Raw genomic sequence first — 23,048 nt, forward strand, 5'->3', positions numbered from 1 at the left:
CCTTGCCGCAGTGGCCTTGTACTGAGGGTGTTAAGTGACTTATTGAGCCACCCTGTACATAGATCCCTAATATCTTAAAACCAGTACCGGACCTTATCTTTCCAGGTCAAAAGCACTGAATATAAGTCTATATCTACACAAATCTACCTGTAAATTTCGTTAGTTTATAGTTCACACAATCCACAATGATAACGCAAACTGAACAAAGAATTACAACACTCTTTGAAAGGAAAAGCTGCATTTCTTTATGAAGTTACTTTATACGCAGCTGAAAATTTTGGAACTTTTAACAATAATTTTAACATTGTTTCAAGCACCATCTGTTGGTAGAAAGATAAAATGTATACAAACACGACGAGAGGAGGTGATAATTGTAGAATAGAATTTATTTCCAGTATGAGCCTTTACAGCTATACATACCATACAGGTGAAAAATTTTCGTGCACTTTCCCTACACCCTTCCTCCTTTATAGTCTGCTTCCCCCTTCACCACTGCTTGGTGGTTCACAAACACTATTTCATTTCAAATATTTCCCTGTACTTGCACTGTTACCTGAGTGGTTCCTACGTTTCCTCAAATGTATTTATGAATTTATTTATTTATTTGGTACCCCTCCCTTCTTTCACACATGTTCGCTATCCCCACTGAGCTTCTTTGCTCTCTTTACCCAGGCGTAGTGTAGGAAAGTTCCCAGATTCCTTATTTGCGCCTCCCCCCCTCTCGGTCTCTCCCTCCTAATAACGCTTGTCATTATATTCTCAATGTTATCTTCATCTATTTCCCTGATATATTTTTGTCTTGCCTCCCCTGTTTCTTTGCACTGGAGGAGAATGTGAAATTTCGTCTCGTCTTCGCCGCATAACGGGCATTCTACGCTCCCGTCCTCCCGTTTAAGTCTAACTTGTGCCCATCCCCCCAGTCTGAACCAGGCCAATCCTGACCTTTCTTTTGCCCCACCCAAATCTACGTAGTTCCTCCTTCCCCATTCTCTATCCGTATCCACTATTTTCGCCGATGTTAACGATATTTTTGCGTCGCATTCTGCCAAAATATTCTGTTTGGTAATATCTTCCAGCCTGGCACGTATGGCCCCTAGCATCTGCGTATCAATTCTCCCCTCTATTCCCTCTTCCCACATCCATCCTAGCCCTGTACTCTATAATTCCGTCTTTATTTTTGCTACCCATTGCCTCACATTACCCCCCCTTATCTGTAATTGTACACAGAGTTTCTTCAAATTTCCCCCCTCCATGGTCATCAGTTTTGCCCAGTATTTAATGCTCCTCATTTTGGCATCCACTTACTCTCTTAATTTTCCCATTTCCCTAAGTGCCCCACATGTTGCCGTACCCCTCCCTACTCCTAGCCCTTGTTTTAGGAATCTAGACTGTACGACGTTTACGGTTTCCCCTCCGTCCCAGACCCATATTTCGATGCCATAGAATAGTGTTACCTTAACTGTGGCCTCGTAGACCCCCTCGAGAATTTTGATTGGAATATTTGGTACTTTGTATTTTATTTTTCTTGTTTTTTCTAACGCAAAAATTGCTTTACATTTATTCCTGTGTACGTGCCTTGCTCACCTACCCGTCATTGTCATCACCATGCCTAAATAATCGTACTGTTTCACCCTATCGACACTTGCCTCCCCGTATTTCCATTGTTCATCCCTACCAAATACGTACCCGTTCTTAAATACCATTATTTTGGTCTTCTTCATATTTACTCGCATGGCCCATTTCCCGCAATATCCGTGTAACGTGTCTAGACCGTTCTGTAGACCTGCTGTTGTGTTCGAAATCAGTACCAGGTCGTCTGCGTATAACAAAAGTGGTACCTTTACGTCGGATATCGTTGGTGGATCCGTGTCCCTCTGCGTTATTTCCTCCACGATATCGTTGATGAAGAGGATAAACAGCAGAGGGGAGAGAACGCACCCCTGCTTCACCCCCAGTATTGATTCATTTGCCCCTGTTACGCCCTCGTTCCCGCACTTCACGCAAAACTTAACTTTTTCATATGCCGCTTGGAGAGCTCTGATCATTCTGGCGGATACCCCAACGTCCCACAATTTTGCCCACAACATTTGCCTGTTTACCGTGTCAAAAGCCTTTTCGAAATCAACGTAGCAGCAATATAATTTCCCCCTTTTGACCCCTAGTTTTTCTTGTATCAATGTCTGCAATAAAAGTACATTGTCTATTGTCTGAAAATTTTTCCGAAATCCAGCTTGCAGAGGAGAAAGAACATCAAAAATTTCGCACCATTTTTGTAATCGTCTATATAATGTCTGGCAGTACACTTTGCTCAGTACGGACAGTAATGAGACCCCCCTGTAATTGTTAGGATTGCTTTTTTCCCCTTTACCCTTGTAGATGGGGCAAATTATGGTATCCGACCATTTTTCAGGAAACAGCCCCTTCCGGTAGAGCCCATTCATAATTGCTAGAGAGTATTCATTGTCTGTTTCCTCCTCATCTAGAATTGGTACGAAGGTGCCCAAGTAATTTCCATTATTCCCAGGTGTATTTATTTCTCCCTCCCTTGTTCCCATTATTCCCTTAAAGTGTCGTTCCCACGTTTCGGGAGTAATCTCCGCCTCCGTGTACTCCTTCCCTCTTAAATTCCGGATTATTCTCCATAGCTGTGCTGCGTCTCGCTGTTGCACGGCCTCCTCTATCGCCTTAACCCTTCCCTCCTCCCATTCCCCTCTTTCCCTCTCCAGTATCGTAGCGTATAGTTTCCGCTGTGTCACATACGATACTCTATTTGCCTCGTTGCTGAGTATTTTGAATTTTTTCAGAGCCTGTGTCATTGCTTTTTTCTGAATTTTGCATGCATCATTATACCATCCTCCCTTTTGAGTTTTCCCTACCCCCCGCTCATCCTGTACCATGTGCCTGGCTGCCCTCTCAATGCAATGGTAGTATAGTTTTAATGCTTGAAGTACATCCCCCTCGGTTATTAAATTCAACATTTGGTTCGACATTAGCTCTGAAATTTTGTCGATTAACGTATCTGAAAATTCCCGAGAACCCTCCTCCTTCCATCGGTACCTCCGAACTGCTTCGGGGGCAGCGCCGCCTGTTGCCCCTTCCCTGCTCCTCTCGTTCATATTTCCTTCCCCCCCTCCGTAGTTCAGGGTTGCTATTAACGGAAGATGTTTGCTCCCTGTTCTTGCATCCTCCAGAAATTCTGTTATGTTTTGTGTTAAGTCCCTCGACATAATAAAATAACCTATGACGCTAGCCCCATTATCAGTGACGTATGTGAAATTTCCTTCCCTGTCCCCTCCACATCGTCCGTTGAGTATGACAAAGTTGAAAACCTCCCCGAACAGGACGAACCGTGGCCTGTTTAACCGGCTCACGCAGTGGCAATGATTGGGGGGGGGGGGCAGTTGCTCCCGCACTATGCTAAACCTTATATACGAGGGAAAATAAACTATATTTGCTCCTTCAGTTTTGGAACACAATCGCAGCCACTCGCTCACGTATGAATCTAATAACATGAATAAACATGTGAATAGGTTAGTCAGATTAGGTTTGGTGGTGTTTATTTTGCACAGCAGGCAATAAATACATGACATCATAAGTAACTACTGACAGTATGTATACCTCCAAGTCAAGGACATATTTAGGGTAAGTCCAGCTGATTCGCCCCCCCCCCCCCGCCCTCCGAAAGACTTACCAAGTACTATAATTAAATAATAAGGATATAAGGATATACATGTTTAGCATTTTGATCTAGGGTTATTTATTTTCGCCGAATTTAATGGAAGGCAAGGATTAAATGAGTCATACGGCTATGAATGACTATAATGAATATATTTGTAATGTAGATATATGCGAAATTCTTTATTTCGCTTTAGTTTTAGTCCTTGTTTCTATTTAGGCATAATTATATTATATATACTTATATTTCTTATGTATCTCATGACATGGGTTAGGTGGTAGAGCAGCCTACGGATGAACCTCGCCCGCAAAATAAAGGAATTATTATTATTACTTACTTACTTATACTTATTATTATAGGAGTAGTTGTTGTTCAGCGCATCTGCAGACGTTTACAATGCACCCAACTGCGCATCTTTATTCGTGAATCGTGATATTTGTTGTTCAGCGCATGTGCAGAAGTTCACAACACGCCCAACTGCGCATCTTTATTCGCAGTAATTCGTATTGCAGGCTCGCTGACCAGATGTTTTGAATTTCTGTCATGACGTGAGTTATCTCACAATGCTTCCATTAACTGAATAAAGTTCCTAACGTTCCGTACCACATTGAATCTATTAAAACATAACCTTCCGTGCATATATCCTTTGCAGTTCAGTGACAATACGCTGAAACCTTAAAGCTTAATTCTCCGTTAACGTCTCAAACCGAACCGATAGGAGCTTTTAAATAATGGAAGCGATTCTTCATTAAGAATTAGAAATCTGGCGTGATACCTTTTCCTACTGCAAGCCCCTGCTGTCATCAATAACGCCCACTTACCACATCGAAGGCGGTAATTATTTTATGGATGTTTCTTACTTAGCGCCAGTGTTCTCTGATAGCGGGATTTTTCTCGTAATTAGGGTATTTTTGGCAGGGAATGGGGAAATTTGACTTGCTTCGAGAGGAACAATACAGTAAAACTCCGATTTTACGTTTCCGGTTTTTACATTTTCTCGCATTAGCCTATACATTCAATATTTATGGTTTCAACAAAGTAAAATGTTATAAAATTTTCCTCGATTTTATATTTTCCCGCATTTTAGTATTCTTAGCTTGGCCCCCTGAATAACGTTCCACTGTGCTAGTATTAGAAATTAGCTGATCCCGGTTATAGCTCACCCTTCACTATGCACTCATATTGTGAAAGAACACCGGGCTATAATCTCACCGCGTCTCTTGTGCACATGTGTTATAACAACCTGTTTCAAATTTCAATCGCTATTCGCTAGATGTACGTTCCCTTCATAGTTGAATTTTATTTACACACGTGTCGAATTACGTTGTGCTTTTGCTCATAATCTTAAGAATAGCATTGAACAAATTACATGCACATTGTGAAAACGATTTCAAATCCGAAGAGAACGTTTGAAGGTATTTTTCATCAATTAGTTCTACATTACGTGTACAACTTTTATTACAATGTTTATTTGTTTATTTCAAATAACTGTTGCAGAGAATTATTGGAAGGAAAATTGTTATAAAATGTAACATATTATACTATGTATGTTGAATGATGAGAGGTTTTAGAAAGACTTGGTAAATAAAAACAAGTTTATCAGCATATTTTCTATGAATCTCTGAAAGATAGCATAAAGAAACAATCTCCACGGAAAAACATGGTATTTTCACGCCAGAACGCAATGCATTCTGGATATATTGAACTTAAAATAAATATTTTCCTTTTCAAAGGTAATCAATTAACAAATGGGTGGGTTGAACTGAGAGATTTGTTTCATAATTTTATGCAATAATATATGTCATAGGTAGCCTGAAAATTTGCCTTAAATTCCTTTTTTTGTTCCTTGGCTAGAAAATGTGGGTTTTTGCGCTTAATGCTAGTGCCTATTTTGTATTTTTCGGTGCCTTTTTTGAAAGTTTTCAGTGCCTATCGATTGTCATCCTGGTTATAAGCCCGTATCCTCCCTTGCTCTCCAAATAATGTTGTGACCGCGGTTTGTGTAAACAATATAGATACACTGAAAAATGTCATATTGCAGATGTAACGGATTATTATGAAATATATCGAAAACAGTCAATAATTAATGTATGAGAATTATTTGAGTGTAGCTACAATGAAGAAATGGGACTTCCCAGATGGCGTAGTGGTTAACGTTGTCGCCTTATAATAAAGGGATCCTGTGTTCGACTCCCTGTATAGGCACATAGTGATTCGGATCCCACTTAAAACTGTAGGTCCAGTCCTAATTATCCTTACTGGTGCCTCCCGGATGGCGAAGTGGTGGCGTCGTCGCCTTGTAATCAAGGGGTCCCGGGTCCGATACCCGGTGGAGGCACATAGTAGTTGTTCGGATCCCACTTTAAACTGTAGCCCCAGTCCTGATTAGCCCTACTGTGCAAAAAGTGGACTTAAAAACACAAACTCAACTCACTATAATGATGAAATTTTTTTTTGAAAGCGCCGAGACTTTATTTGTAAATAAAAATACAATAACAAGGTAAATTATTGGGAGGGATCGAGCCCCACTTGCTCATATAAGTTGGTGTCACTGTTTTGAATAATGTATGACAGTTTTTGTATTAATTGTAACGTGCTAAAATCAAGAATAAAGCATTATTTGTATATGATTTCCAAAATCTAAATGGAGAATGGGAAATTTTATTGTCGAAAGTGGGAAATTTGCTTTAAAAATTCGGAGAACATTGCTGAGGGCGACACAGCGTGACAGGATCCGGAAACAGCGCTATCGACCCGAAGCTCCCTCTAAGAGAGGGTGAGCTAATTACACCATACGTCAAGGGAAACAAAAGAAGTCCGATGAATTCCCAGCCCTCTGGCAAACCAGGGCAGCCTCCAAATGGCGCCCAATGAGGATGGAAACAGCGCCTATTAGGCCTTCTGTATCAATAGAAGCGGCCGTAATGTCTCCCCCACCCCTCCCCCCGCCCCATCCTCTCGCGGAGCTAATCGTATTGCGGTGAAAGGGATGTCTCTCTCTGCGGTAATAAAGTCCCTGAAGGGCAAATGGATCCGACAGTGGAGAGACATCAGGTGAGAAAGTCGGTAACTAAAGAGAGGAAGGGAGGGGAAACGGAAAAGTTACTCCTTACGCACCCTTGTCTCATTTCCGGTTCACTTTTATCTTGTAGATATTTACAGTTACAGCCACTCGCTTTCAAAAGTAACGTTACAGTTAAAAAATTCCACAAAACAGAAACTGATTACTTCCAAACATTGTTCTTTGCAATAGAAGTAACATTATCAACAGTTACTTTTCGACCCTTAAATTTGAAACTTGAAAATTTGTTACGTGGAGGAAGAACTAAATTGGACAACTTTGTTTCCAACTATGTGTCTTCTCTGGATGTTAAGGTGAAAGGATTTCCTTCCAACTATGTGTCTTCCCTGGATGCTAAGGTGAAAGGATTTCCTTCCAACTATGTGTCTTCTCTAGATGCTAAGGTGAAAGGATTTTCGTGGAATCGCCTTAGGCAAAGAAACTAGACTTCGCTGCATGCTAAATTTAGAACATCCACGCTTTATTGCGCGAGGACTTCAGTGTTTTGGTTGGATTGTTGCATTCGTGTGGAACGTGATAGTCTATCTAAAAACAAGTCATTGTCGAGGGAGTGGATCATGTTGAGCTTGGAATGGAAGGTAAAGAAACAGGTGCAAATTGAATTAATGCCACCACATGCAAAGTACTCTGGCCGGCATACAAACGGTATTTCGAATTAAAATCATTGAGGCAAAGGTGACTCCTTTTTCCATCTTTTATTTGTTGTAATAAAATAAATATATGAATACTGCAGGAGCGTATATTCTAGGCTAGCCAGGCTATCTGCGAAGCCTGAAGTCTAGAGAATAAAATTCAGGACAAAAATCGATCAGAAATTGTAAATATTATTATTCATATCAGTGAGATGATGATGCTGATTCTGGAGTTGGCAACCTGATTTCTTATAAGTTGGTGACCTGATTTCCAATGAGTGACATCCTGATTTCTTATGAGTTGGCAACCTGATTTCTTATGAGTTGGCAACCTACTTTCTTATGAGTTGGCAACCTACTTTCTTATGAGTTGGCATCCTGATTTCTTATGAGTTGGCAACCTGATTGCTTAGGAGTTGGTAAATTTATTTCTATTCATAGCCTAGAACCACATGACATAGTGAGATAGCCCAGATCTTGGACTCAGTATACGCCACTGGAATACTGATATATATCAGCAATATAATTAACACCCATGTAAGTCTTCATATATTTATTTCATAAAAATTAATTACCATTGGTTTTGTATAATTTGTTTGCAAGAAAATATCGAGCATAAAGCAACTGTAGAGTTAACTTGTAGTTACTTTTCAAGTACCAGTAACTCTGAGTTACTTTTAAAATTGAGTAACTGTAACTCACTTAGTTTTCATATGCAGACAGGCTTGTACCAAGCTAGTCTCGGAATTTTTCTCTTGTCAATAATGCTATTCTTTATGTCACAGGCATCCAGCACTAAAGTCGTCTCACTGAAATATTAACTCTCCTCATTTCAGAAGGTTTTTGAATTTTTATTTTTTTAAACATAATTATGTACTTTAAGGGAGCTTTCACACCAAACCGAAGCGAAACGCGACACATGTCGCTTGGGAGCAAGCGAATCAAGAGCAACATTTCGCACCATAGAGGCATGACAGTTCACACAAGCCTGCGTTCGATTGGTGAAATCCTCACTTCGATCTGAAATCTGCCTAAAATATTATCACTGTTGTGAAACTAAACGTGTTGAACAGTTTGACAAAACTTTCAATGCAAACTTTAAGTTATTTTATTGGTATTGTGCAGAATATCAGTACTAGACATTTACTTTGCGAAAAAATTGAAGTCCTTGTATTGTAATTTAAAAGGCATGCTAAAGAAAATATTGGTCTGTAGAAGAGGTAAATGCCTTTTATTCCTGTGTCTGTTGCGAACTTTCTATTTTTCATCATGAAGTTGTGGTACCCCAGGGATTCTCAGCCGGAGTGCAGTGGTACCCGTGCATGCTGCGACGAACCGCCACTGAAGGAACGAACAAAATTTATAAATACAGTGTGTCCCAATATAGTGTCTACATTCTTTGAATGTTAATAACAGAGAAACGGTTAAGGAAAACTTCACTGGACTTTTTGTATTTGAAGTTGCAACATCTACATTGAGTCTGTGTGCGGGTGCGTGTAGGTATTCTGTTGGTTTTAGTTCCATCACATCCCACCAGGTGGTAGGTATTTGTGCACCCAAAATGGCAGACGTTTAGCAATTTTTCTTTTGAGCAATGTAAGAAGTGTCAAATATCCACTCAGATCTTCCAATTTAACACCGTTAGATTTGTATCTCTGGGAAACTGAAGAACGATGTCTACCCCACAAAGCCATGGTCACTGGATGACAAGAACCATGCGATTGACACAACCTGTGCTTCCCTTCCTGTGGAATCCACATCTGCTGTTTGTTGATTTGTCGATCTGTTCTATAGCATTGCAGACAAAGTATTGCTGCCAATGAACATCTATAACTTTAAGGCATGTGGCATGTAAGAAATTTCATACTTGCTGTTGTTGGTGTTTCCATTATTAACTTTCAAAGAGTGTAAACACTATTTTGGGACACTCTACATAATCAAGGTCTGTTTTTTGTCAATTCCAATTTAGAGTCTGTCGAGGCACTAGACTACATGAGAGAGATTATCTGGGTTGGGCCTCCACCTTGAAATTTTGTGAATCCGCCACTGGCTCAAAGTGAGTGTTTCCATTTCCCTTAAAATAGGGGGAGGGGGTAAAAAACAGTTCACTGTTTTCAGTCTGTTGAAATTGTCTAGAATGCTTTAAAGCCACTCTTAAATAACAACATAGATGGCGATGCGGACGCTTATATTTTTTAAAAACGCGGCTTACAACATCATTATCCCGTTTCACTGGACGTGTAACGCTGTGCGTATTAGGCCGCAGGGGCCCCCTGGCTGCATATTACTCAAAATTGGAAGGTAATTATCGCAACTCTACAGCGGGCAGACGCAAAAACATCCAAGGACCGAAGCCTGCGGTCCACACGTGGTCTGTGGTGCTCCAGGAGCTGTGGTCCTGTCGCCATGGCTACGAATCCCAGGAGACGCGTCCATTGCCCCGCCTTTCCCATTTGCCTTGATTGGGTTACATCCAACAGTGTTGCCAGCATCCTGACTTAAAATTTCACCTTCGACTTTCCCCAACTTTTTCTTTACACGTCTCGATCTCACAAGAAATATATATTTTTGTAGGAATGCAACGTACAAATAGGAAATATTTATGAATTTGCATATTTTATAGTAAAAGTAATATGTTCCTGAAATGTATAGAAATTCATATCATGAAAAACTAACTGAATTATGATGCTTCATTAGGGAATACGTGTGCACATTTAACCATTTATGCGTCATTGAGCATATTTTAATAATTTTATAATGATATTGTTATACGAAGTTGTAATGATAGGATCAGTACATGATCCTTTTTTATTATTTGTTTGTGTGCATGTTCAATTAGCTATTATAGTGACAGCGATTCTTTTTGATGAGACTTACTGGGGGAAGATGTAAATACAATTAAGAATAATGATAAGAAAATTGCAAAGCAGGTAAAGAGATAGGTTTGGAAGTTAGCAAAGGGAAAACTAAATATATGCTCACAGGCCGAAACCAAGTGTTACGTAATAATCAAAATCTAATTATTGATAACAACTCGTTTGAACCAGTTTCCGAATTCAAGTACGTTAGGAGTAATTAGGGATGTGACGAAGCTGAAAATTTACCGATGCTGATGTACTCACCGATAATTTTTGGAACCGATACCGATGCCGATATTTAACCGATTCCGATACATAAGATTATTAAACAGAAATGGAATGTTATTTTCAGCATGATAAAAATAAATTTGCTATGTACATTTGTATTGCATATCATATGTATATACATATATATTCTCAAGAGATGCGAATGTACATTTGCATCTACAAAAGGTTATGCGAATCTAGAGATTTAACATTAGTACACAAACAGTTCTTTGAAATGCAAAATGAATTCCTGTTCTGCCAGATTCAACTTCAGAAACACGAGATTTGGAAGCACTTCAGGAAGTAACCTACTTCTTCTCTTATCGCAAATCTGTTCAGCAACACTGATCACTCAATCACTGAATACTGATGCAGCAGGTATGCCCAAGTATTTTCTCAGCACTTGCTTCAGGTTTGAATATTCATTTTTGAATTTCCAATACAACAGCAGATCCTGGTTCAGCAATGTACTGTTTTATTTCCGATTTATAGTTAGGTTGATCCTCTGAATGAGAGTTTGCAATAATTTTAATACAAAAACTCGACAATAATGACGAATCATAACCAAATTTTCAATAAATCTTACAAAACTAGAATATAAAACTTATTAGAAGGTAAAACTTTAGTATAATCTGTACCGGTTTAAATATCGGATTTTTGCCGATTCCGATACCGATGCCGATGTGTCAATTTCGGCCGATTTTCATACATCTGTAATCGGCTTCGGCACATCCCTATGAGTAATACTAACAAATGAAAATTATATTAAAGAGGAAATAAAAAGCAGGCTTAATTCAGGAAATGCATGTTACTTTTCTCTTCATAAACGTTTGTCTTCTCGTTTAATATCTAAGAAACTAAAATTTAAAATATAGGGTAACCGGCTACAATAACGCCACCCTTTTCACTTTTTCTTAAAAAAAGCACATTTAATATCAGAGAAAAAAATAATACTACATACTTTTAATAGCTGTACATCTCATGATTATACAGGATATAACTATCTTTCAACAAACTGAATACAAAGGAAATAAAAAATAAAAATGTTGTTCAAAGTGTAATGGCGGTATTGCAGACACTAAGGATACAATAACGCCAGGGTATCTTTACCCATATATATTGTAAGGAAAAATGAAAGAATGGACGAAAAAACATTGAAAACAAGAAATATTAGTTTGAACAGGAATGCAGTACCCAGTAAGAGGTAAAATATTGTCACATGATTCATGAAACCAACCGTTACAATTTGCACATTGCAACCAATCAATGTCCTTACCAGCATCGTCGTAATAGTATCCTTTACATGAAACACAGTAATCGGAGCTGTCTCCGCTCTTAGCTTTGCCCTTGCCCTTCCCTTTGACCTTCCCCTTACAACTAATATCCTTCCTTTGTCCACCTGTTGGTAATGTTGAAGCTTTATCTTTTACTTTGGGACGATCTGTGAACAGACTCCTATCCACTAGCACTGCATGCACGTTTTTTGATCTATTTCTTCCTGGTTGAGTTCGCTTAATATGTGGAGTTGAAAGGAGTTCATGGAAGTAGTTGTCACTGGATGTTGAAGACACACCAGGCCTACTTGCTTCGGCTTCAGGGACACATTCATGTGATGTTGACGGCTGGGGATTGAGGTCTATATCCCCAGTTTGTACCTGCTCATTTGATTGCGATGCAGATCCAGCAGATACTTCTGTGGTGAGGATTTCTGAAGAGATGGTACTTGGTGCAAAGGCTACTTCCGGATGACGTAACATGAAGCCTTCTACCAACGTCTGCCAGCACTATTTCCTCTGAATTGATGTTTGATGTTCTTTGTTTCACAATATCTGAACACATACTTGCACACCGTTCGGCGAGTCAGTCCAAATCCAACCTGTTGCATTCTTTTAATCCTTTGCACAAGATGTGATTCTTCCTCCGATGTTAGAACCCGTGATCGTCCTAAACGTTTGACGTGGACTTTGCGCAGTAGGTTGTCTCGCAGAGTCCTTCGTGGAATACTATATTCTCGCGAAGCAGCACTCACACTTAGTCCCTCCTTTACAGCATTTATTGCCCTCAGCAGTTGTTCCTGTGTCCACAAACCTCGCAATCCTTGTGATTTATAACGTGCCATTTTACTGAAATAAGATGGAAAAGTATTTTTAAGGACCGAAATACGTAATAGCAACGCACACTTCTTTCAATACCACATTACTGATAATTATTTTTAGAAGGAAAACCATGGCGCTATTGTATCCTTCGCGTACGGCGTTATTGTAGCCAACCAAGAGGGGGCACATTCCACCACGCCAGTGCTCCCTGCTAAACATGAAGCTCGTAAGAACATGGTAAATACACTCCTCATGGAACACTATATTCCAGAAAAAATCCCTACAAAAACTCTGATAAGCATGCCTGTCTAGCGATATGTAGTACAAGGAAACAAAAAAACTTCACTTACGTTTCCGTTGTTGAAATCCTGTTAGCGTTTTCCCTAAAGAAGCACAAAACAAAACACACATTGAACAGAACGACAATTATCGGTGTCTAGCAACAATAACCTTTCCTCTACACAAAGGCATGCTGCAGAGTGCTGCCACCTGCTTTGTCTTCCTGTAGAAAACAGTTGAAAATCAAACGGCGTTATTGCATCCATGGCGTTATTGTAGCCGGTTACCCTACAAAACAGTAATTTTGCTTGTAATATTATATGGGTGTGAAACTTGGTCCCTTACATTGAAAGTGGAACATAAATTGAGAGTATTTGAAAATAAGATCCTTATGAAAATATTTGGGCCTAAAAGGGATGAGGAGACAGGTGAATGGAGAAGGTTACTTAATTTAGAACTACATATTTTGTATTCATGTCCAGATATTATTAGAATCATAAAATCGGGAAGACTTGGGTGGGCAGCCCACGTGGCACGAATGGGAGAGGACAGAAGAGTTTACAGGATTCTTGTTGGGAAACCTGATGGTAAGAGACCTGTAGGAAGATCAAGACGAAGATGGAGGGATAACGTTGAGATGGACCTAAAGGAAATTGTTAGGGATGGAAAAGAATATATAGATCTTTCTCAGATAGGGACAGATGGAAGGCCTGTTTTGCTGCAGCCATGAACCTTCGGGTTCAAGAAGGCTAGAGAGTTAGTTGGCAGCAATTATTTTTTTTCATGCAGTTGCCAATGTAACCTGCTGTAGGTCTGGCCTAGTGATGGTGAAAGACAGAAGGCGGTTAGTTTTAAAATCTTGTCCTTTCAAACCTGAAGGGTGTGGAAAAGTCCAGTTAACTGGCTTTTTTTTTTCAAATCGTCTATATAAGGAAACCAATTGAGTAAAGGGGGTTGACATTCTTACGTTTTTGTTTTTTTTTGGACGAGAGGGGAGACCTTGGAAGGATTCTCTTGCTACCGGTAGAGTGCATTTTTTTATTCGTTTGCTGACAAGCCAACGCTTAGTTTTCGGTGGATATTGTTTTTCTCTTTTTTTTTTAGAGAAGCACCTTAGCCACCAAAAGGGAGAGATTTCGTAATCATATCCGAGTGGATTAAGGGACGCGTATAAATTTCAAGTATATCTCTACCGTTGGCGAAAGGCCAAGTACTTTGTTGCGAAAAATTATTAGTTAAAATTGTAGATTCATCACTGTCAATGTGTCCGGTTTTTTTTTTTTAATCTGGGATGACTGTGACAGGGTGGCAAAAGAATTAACACAGTTTTTTTTCTTCAGAATTTTAAGAATAGTGCATTATTAGTTGTTGTAATTTCATACAAGTTTAGTATCTTTTTGCGTGATTATTTTTACTACAAACAAGAAAGGGGGTGGGGGAATTTGAGAAACAAGTCATGTACACAAGTGTCAAGCTTGATACATTTTTGAAGTAGTACTGCTGGTCTAGGCCAGCGAACGAACCACTCCTATACATACATACATACACACACCCTCACCCACCCACACACACACTCACCCCCACCCCCACACCCCCCCCACACACACGTACACACACACACACACACACACACATATATATATATATATATATATATATATATATATATAATTAAGAGGATCATGTCATTTTTGTGTGGAGTTATTCTTATGTAATTCTATGTATATATTTAATCCACGAAATAAATAGACTCCTTTATATATTTCTAAACTGAACGTCTGGGATATCATTCAAAGATAAAATAACTGAGTTTTCACCTGGGAAAATTTGCCTGGGAAAGTAAGGTAAACCCAGGACAGGTAGCGCAAGGCTGGTTGCTTCTACTGAAGGCAAGCATAACAACGTCGTCGCCTTGTAATCAAGGGGTCCCTGGTTCGATACCCGGTGGAGTCACATACTGGTTCTGATTCCACTTTGAACTGTAGGTTCAGTCCCAATTAGCTTTTCTGTGCACAAAGTGGACTTAAAACTTAAACTCAAATTGTTATGTGGAATACTTTCAAATTTCATATTTTCAGTTGTTTCTTGTGCTTTTGATTTCACATAGAGAACTCAGAGCACGAAAAAAACACTTATTAAGAAGTTTATATTGTTGTTATGGCATGTTTTCTTATGTTTTACGATTAACATATTTAAATGAGAAGACAGATGTCCCGAGTTCCACTCAATAAGATGCTGTAATTGGCCTAGAAAATCAACATTAATAATAATAAAAAATATTAATGGTGTCATGTATTGGCCGACGTCAAGGCAGCTGTCTTCTAATTTTCCTCTCCTTTAGAAAAACCTCTATGACATTCCAACATCTGAAAAAGTACATATGTTTAGAATTCCTTCTAGAGGATTCACGTGAATGTTCGTGTATTTTGCTTTCGTTGTAGTCTAGATATTATCAATAATTTCGCGAACGTAATACCACATATCCCATGAATATCCAGAACGGGACGTCCTATGGATATCCAGGACGGGATATCCCGTAGACGTCCTATGGATATCCAGAGCTGGGTATCCATGGGACGTCCATGGGATATCCACAATATATATATATATATATATATATATATATATATGGATGTGATCTGGACATTGTCGATATCCTATGGACGTCCCTTGGAGATGTGTGCTGCATGGGTTACTAGGCAGCTTCTTGAACTGCTGAGACATCATATTAATTGTATACTTCTTCTTCCCATCATTGGATTTTCAAATTTGTTACAGTGTTGTTCTTTCTAAAATTAATTTCACTTTTTTCAAGAATGTTACACTACTCACACTGGAAATAAATTAATGGGAGAAGGGCTTTGTTGGGGTATTTTGTGGGGCACACACAGTTATATGCACCTTAATACTATACATGAAAGCAAAACAGTTTTATTTTCTTGCTGCGGGAAGCATGGACATCGAATTGGTGGGTGCCTCCCCGATGACGCAGTGGTAGCTTGTCACATTGTAATCAATGAGTCCCTGGTTCGATACCTGTTGGAGGCACATAGTGGTTCGGATCCCACTTTAAACTGTAGGTCCATTTTTGATTAGCCTTACTGTGCATAAAGTGGACTTAAACACCAACACTAAACCTTAACAAACTTGATGTTATCGGAGTTATCTTATTTTTATTATTCATTGACGTTGTCATATTTTTATTAATTTGTGCCAGTTTTATTATTTCCAAAGTGACGATCTCCATACCCATTGTCAAGAGATAGAAGTAGGGGAAGCCCAAGGTACGCTAAGAGAAAAAAAACACATTGAAATGGCAACTCTGTGCGGTCCTGTTTCACTTTTCCGCCAGCAGATGCTGTTAGTGTCGCGAGTTAACGTGACGTTTTCCCCCGGATGAATATGGGCCGCCATTGTCACACACAATTTAATTCCGCATCGTCTCTGTCCTCAATCATTGTCGCGACCAACGAGGGCTTAATTCGATCCGGGGGCTTGGTAAGTGTATTAACGAATAATTTGAGTCTGATATAGTACGGATGAAAAATGGAGAGCCGGAGAATTCATTAGCTTATAGAGTCTGGAGCTTGTTGGGGGTTGAATGGGGGACGTTGGGAGAAGCTGCTCTTCCACCCCCCGCCATCCTCTCGTGCGACCCTCGTCGCGGGAGACAGGGGGAGGGGGTACAATGCACGCCTACGAAACAAGTGACAAGGTAAACCCCGCTTGGGAAGCTAACGTTTCGCTTTATCCCCCGGGAGTTACGTTGTAATCCGTTTTTCCTCTTTCGTGTTGCTTGTGCGATTGTCTTTTCGTCGTGCCGGTGGGAAATTATCTCTGACGATTTGATTGCTTCATCTCTGCGGATCGTATTGTTATCTGGCAACAGTGACATTTGACATACAGTGTCGTTCTGGATGACGCCCATGCGCTTGGTACGTGCCTCTCCAGTAGATCATTTAATGTAGGATTTCTTCTTGAGTGAACAAAAGCAGATAGCGAAAACTCCACAGCGTTTATAGTTACACTCTCTCCCGGGAATCTCTAGAGCAAGCGACCTAAAACAAGTCTCTGCGCAAGTAGTGACTCCAGAGGGTTCGACCAATGAACGCGTGAGAGGGGAAGTGAGTGCATGGAGGGGAAAACGCGGTAGCTACGAGGGTAGCCTGAAGTCTAGAAAGTAAAATACTGAAGAATAATCAGTTCAAAACTGTGAACTAATCTGATTAAAGAAAAATATAATGGCGATTCTTTGGAGTTGGCAACTTGAATTCTTTGGAGTTGGCAACCTGAATTCTTTGGAGTTGGCAACCTGAATTATTAGAAGTTGGCAACCTGAATTCTTAGAAGTTGGCAACCTGACTACCATTGCGATGGCATCGTGACTTCTTTAAAGATGTCAAGAATGAGCCTATTTTTCTCCCTTCATCCATAGACTAAATAGGACCAGGTGTCAGTAGCGTACGCAGGATTTCGTCAAGGGGGGGGGTTATTTCTAAAACTTTCTCCAAATTCACATTACCTTTGATTTATTATACTTTAATTAAATAATAATAATCACAATTAATTAATAATACTTATAATTAATTAATTAGCTGAATTACTACTAATGCTACTACTAATACCACTACTACTATTATGTAGTAGAGATCTACATAAATATACCATTTATGAAAACAATAGAAATAAATTACTTTCTAATCATTCGATTTTTATCAAATCCTGGGAGCATTTTTTTGTTTTTGTTTTTGTTTTTTGTCTGGTCAACGAGGTGAGACATTTCAAGGTGAAGAAAATCCATAAAACACGAAAATACATTAAAATAAATTGAAATAATTAAAGTATGGAACTCATCCAAGAAGCTGCGGTGGTCTGGTCGGTAGAGCATCTGACAATCACGCGGGAGATCCGGATTCGATTCCCGAAATTGGTTGGAATTTTTCCGGCTTCTTCCCCGCATAAATGTCCCCGATAATTCACATCTGGATTGTCTCCCTGTTCTTGCCAACAAAACATTTTACAATAGTTAAGCTTATTGTCGTTTGAATAATTGTCTAGTGAACAAGGTGAGACATTTTAAAGAGAGACATTCAAACGAGCTGTGGTAAACAATATAATGGGAAGGCGAATTGCTGACTGTATTCTTGTCCGCCTAGCCTTTGTCTATGCATTAGCCTCTAACAACGAACCAAGAACTTTCTTTAGTTAATTCTCATTGTTCACACAAAAAAATACATGTTCGTTGAACACTGGCGTACGTAGAGGCATGGCCGATGGTTAGAGGCACATACTTTTGGTAAATAAAAAAGAAAAATTTCAGTACAAAAACAGAGTCAATTTCGGGTTCAAAAGCTGTAAATAAAATGAAATTTCGCTGTTATAGCGGTGAAAAAGCTGTATATAAAATTACATTTTGGTTTTAAAAATGTGAATATAATCCCAATTTGATTTAAAAACTGTACTATTACACAAAATAAACATATCCCTTCTAATAGCACATTAAATCATTATCAGAATATTACGTTTATTCCTGTATAGAGGAGTCCATTTTTGCTTTTCAAATATTTACAGCAAAATTAATCAATTTTCCGTGAATTGCATAACACACAGGATACTTCAGACTTCAGAAAGTGTCGCGTCGGTATATAAACGGTAAATTTCGTGTTTAAGAGTCTATTTCGCATTTTGCATTTCATTTCGCATCATTTCGTGACAAAACAGAGTAGGAAAATGCACCTCACACCTTTCAGAAATCTTAAAAATTAACATTGCAATGTGTTATTTCAAATTTCGTTTTCTTTTTGTCAAAAACAAAATATGCATGCCTCTATCGATGATGCTACAGCCCCTACCAAAATTTTGAGAAAATCAGAATTTTCAAATAAAAATCCGTTAAGAACTTTAAAAAATCAAAATGTGTAAATACGAAATCTCTTTTAAAGTGAATCCCGATTACCATTTTTGTCTTTGAATACAATTTTGATAGACTGAAAAGCTCCAAAAATACGAAATATATTATTATGCATCCTGCCCTCCAAAACGAAGCCATGTGTTATCCACATCCGGCCCCTCCTCCCCCCCAAAAAACTGCGTACGCCAGAGTATTGAACATTGTTGCAACTGAAATACAAAACATTTTATTTCTCTTTTAAATCATAGTTACCCTCACATTTCACTTTCAAGAACTTGTGCTTAATTTCAAGGCATCACTCTGAAATACTCGTGTGCTTGGAATGCTGTGCTTTTCTCCATGCTACATGGAAATAATAATTCAAATTATTATTATTATTATTATTATTATTAGTGGTAGTAGTAGTAGTAGTAGTAGTATATGTAGTAATAGTATTGTCCCAGATCTTTGACTGTGGTAAATTGGCCATTTAAATTTTTTTCCACAGCATTTTTCATAATATTTCACAAGCTCAAGGGGGGGGTTTAAACCCCGTAACCCCCCCCTTGCGTACGCCACTGCCAGGTGTAGTGATTTAGTCCAGGTCTTTGACTCAGCATACGCCACTGCTCAGCACATTCGCTTTGGCCCCTTCTTTACTGTTATGCTCGGCCTTGCTCCACAGATTCCCGAGACAGAATGTAGCTTTAAGGTTTGAGTCTCTTAGTGGCACACTCAGGGGCGGCTAAAGATAAAAGTTTCGGCCGGGTGAAGTGCATTCTTTGTGCATCCTTACTTTCCACCCTTGTCTCTCTACTTCCCACATCCCCCAATATAAAACCTTGTCTATCTGATATGTTTACGGTTTTAATTACGAAAAATAATAGAGTTATTTTTTAGATACTACTGTTAAAGAATATGTTTATTGCAGGTATGCATTCATTTAATGCTACTTAATGATATCAAAATAACAGTAATGTCTTAGTTTAAATAGCTAAATTGCAATATCTTTATTTATTGGTTGATTTGATTGGGTTATTTTACGCCACTTTTGACTAATCGCGACGACGATGATGAAATTGTGAACTGACACTCAAACCTGCAAAGGACGCCCATATCAAGGCCTGGATTTGAACCAGGGGCACCTTGCGTCGTAGTCCGATACAATATATTGTTATGCAGCAGTAACTTCAATCAATTATTGTCTAAACAATTCCAACTCTTTTCAAAACAAATAGCCACACTTATACAATCAGAAATAAAGTTTCGGCGCTACCCCGGATCAGAGAATAAATATGGTCATGGATACTTTACTTGGGTAATACCTATGCATCCCACTGTACATCATTTTAAGGGTGAAAGCACAAATGTTTCGAGGGTAAGCCAAGTGTTCATGAACATTATACAGTGCGTTCGAAAAGTCCCCGCAGTCAAAGTTTGAGAATTTTTTGCTTATAATTATTTGAACTTGTCAAAGTAATGAATATATGCATTTGTTCACTATATCTTGAAATACACAAAAAATAATTCGTAAACTAAATGTGAGTAATACTGCAATCTCTGAAGTCGGTAACACACTGACAAGACGGCAAACCACTTTCCTCGCGTTGATTTGATTTGATTTCATATGATTCGCTTTATTTTGCTTCGCTTTTGTGCCACTTTTGGCTAATTTGCGAAGATGGAGATGAGTGATGATATGATGAAATCGATGAATGGACACTCACAAACATCCATGCCCAGGTCGGGATTCGAACCCGGGATCCCTGGCGTCGTAGCGTGATGTGCTAATCACTTTTATATATATACGTATGTATAAAGGAATACCCCTAAGCGGTAGTATCCCCCGTTTTTCACTTTTTTTCTCAATTTTTCATTTCTCGGTTTTCCTCAATTTTCAGTTTTTCTCATTTGGACTGACACAAATACCTATGCCTTACCCGGAACTCGAACCTGGAACCCCTGGGCTCGTAGCGTGCTGTGCTAACCACTCCGCCACGGAGGTGGATCACTCATGGGGGCAAGCTTTCAGCGCGTTGAAATACACAGAAATAATATTGAAATTAAATTTGAAACAATCATCCATTGCGGTGTTAGCTGTTGCCGGATCATCGGGAAATAGAGTACTCTATTTCTCCACACATCTTTCATATGAGATACTCAAAATATGCTTCCAACGTAGCGATTCGCTGGTGTGCGTAAAGATTAACGTCCACTGAGACGCGGAGCAACGTGACTGCTGAACGCAACTGACGCATTTCCGGTGTCTCAGTGGGCGATAACTTGTAAGATAACCTGCAAGCTTCTGGCATGGAAATTCCGTACTTCGGTTTCGCGTGTTTCCCTGTAGTGAGCGTTACACTATTTGATTTCAATGGAAGCAGACAACAGAAGTTCGGTTGCCGCATTTCTCCACGTCTCAGTGGGCTATGTGCTTAAAATGTATTCTTGACAAACTGTGATTGTAAGTCTCACATCGAGGACAGTAACATCGGCACTGCTCTAAACATAACATAAACTTGTTCTTGAAGGTCAAACCAATCCCTACTGGCAAGCTTGTCAACTCATCCAGATGAATGCCTTAGTAAAAGGTAAAGTATTCCCCTGTGCTTAGCACTACGCCATGAAGGCGTATAGGGGGTGTGGGGGTAACGCCCCACACTTTCTTGATTCGGTCGCGAGTGGGGTGATGTGATCAGCATCACGCCCCTGACCGCCTTTACCCCCCCACCCAGGGTTTCCCCCAGGTGCCCATGTTATTCGACGCTGGATGGACGCCGGGGCCGCTTCCATCGTTAGAAAAGTTCCCGGATTTGAACCGGCCGGGGATCGAACCCGGGACCTTTAGCATGGTAGTCAGACGCGTTACCGACTGAGCTATCGCGGCCACTTAGTATTATTGCCTTAGTAGCTTCTTTTTAAAGTATGAGTGTGGGGACTTTTCGAACGCACTGTATTACGTGTATATGCAGATGGTATTTTAAGCTTTTCAACTTCGAACATTGAACCCTTTGAAAATGTTTTCGAAATGTCTTCACAAAACCGTGTGACCGGAGGATCGAAATGTGTGTTAGTAATATTTTGAGCTAGATTTCCGTAACTCATTAGATGTAAGATTTTAAAAATAAAACAAGCAGATCCCAGCAAACCTTTCACCTTTAAAAACTATTGCACAACAATTCTTACACTCTCTCACTTATATTCAACACTGTCGTGCACAGAATATATTTACAATATCATTATCGTAATAAAGTGAAACTCCTTTCTGTGATTTCATGTACATTTAAGAAGTAATTGCATTACCTTACACTCCGCCATACGGCGTGCCATCTGTTATTTTCTTAATTGGTTCCGAAAGTCCTACATTCAGTGCAACAGGACAATCAAATCCTTCGTCTTCTCCAGTTGGAGGCGCCACCGTCAATGGATAATAGGTGTCGTTAGAGGAAACGTATTTTATTAACTGTTTCCGTCGAGTCAAATTGCAGAGTCGTGATAATAAGTTTGGGTCTTTCCGCTATAACTTCTGTGGATTCTTACCGCATGGAACTGGCAACTGTGCTGCTCTTCTGCTACAGACAAAGACTTGCTTTCAGTTGATGCAACGTTAAGCGAAACAAAGTACAAATTAAGCAAAGCTTCGGGGGCCAATCATCGCTTAGGATGGGTTTATGTACGTATAGACTGTCTGAACTGATTTCGCTCAGTTGTAAAAGCTTTCAATTGCATGTGGCCTTCACACAATTTGTCTATATAACCTGAAAGAGATTCTTTAAACCGTAACGTTTCTAGACTAAAACAAAAGACAGTGCTGTACGACTTTCTGTTGTTCGTTCGAGTCAAATTAGTCACTTAGTTACTGTGGGGAAAGATTGGACATTGAACATATATACCGATGTAAATGGATAATCCGTTCATTATACATTTTGCTTTTTACAGTGTTGAAATAAATGTCAGTTTTTGAAAGAGGACAAAGAAAATTGAACCTTCTTGATAATATGGCTATGTCAGAAAGTGCCGGTTGAGGAAGTGTGACGAAATTTCCCAATTCAAAAACTAATATTTTCAGGTAAAATGTTTCAAGTGGACTGTATTTCCAACTCAGAAAGCGCTTCTAATTGCCTGGGGGAGGAAAGGGGAGAGTTAAGTACCATTTTATTAGAGGTTTTCATCCGTACTGCACATGATCTTAAAACACTTCATAAATGTCACATCTTTTGATTTTATTTATTTATTATTAATGTAGGGTTACACTTAAGCTTACAATT

The sequence above is a fragment of the Lepisma saccharinum genome, chromosome 19, assembly GCF_977018435.1.
Source record: "Lepisma saccharinum chromosome 19, izLepSacc3.1, whole genome shotgun sequence".
In the NCBI taxonomy this organism is placed as follows: Eukaryota; Metazoa; Arthropoda; class Insecta; order Zygentoma; family Lepismatidae; genus Lepisma; species Lepisma saccharinum.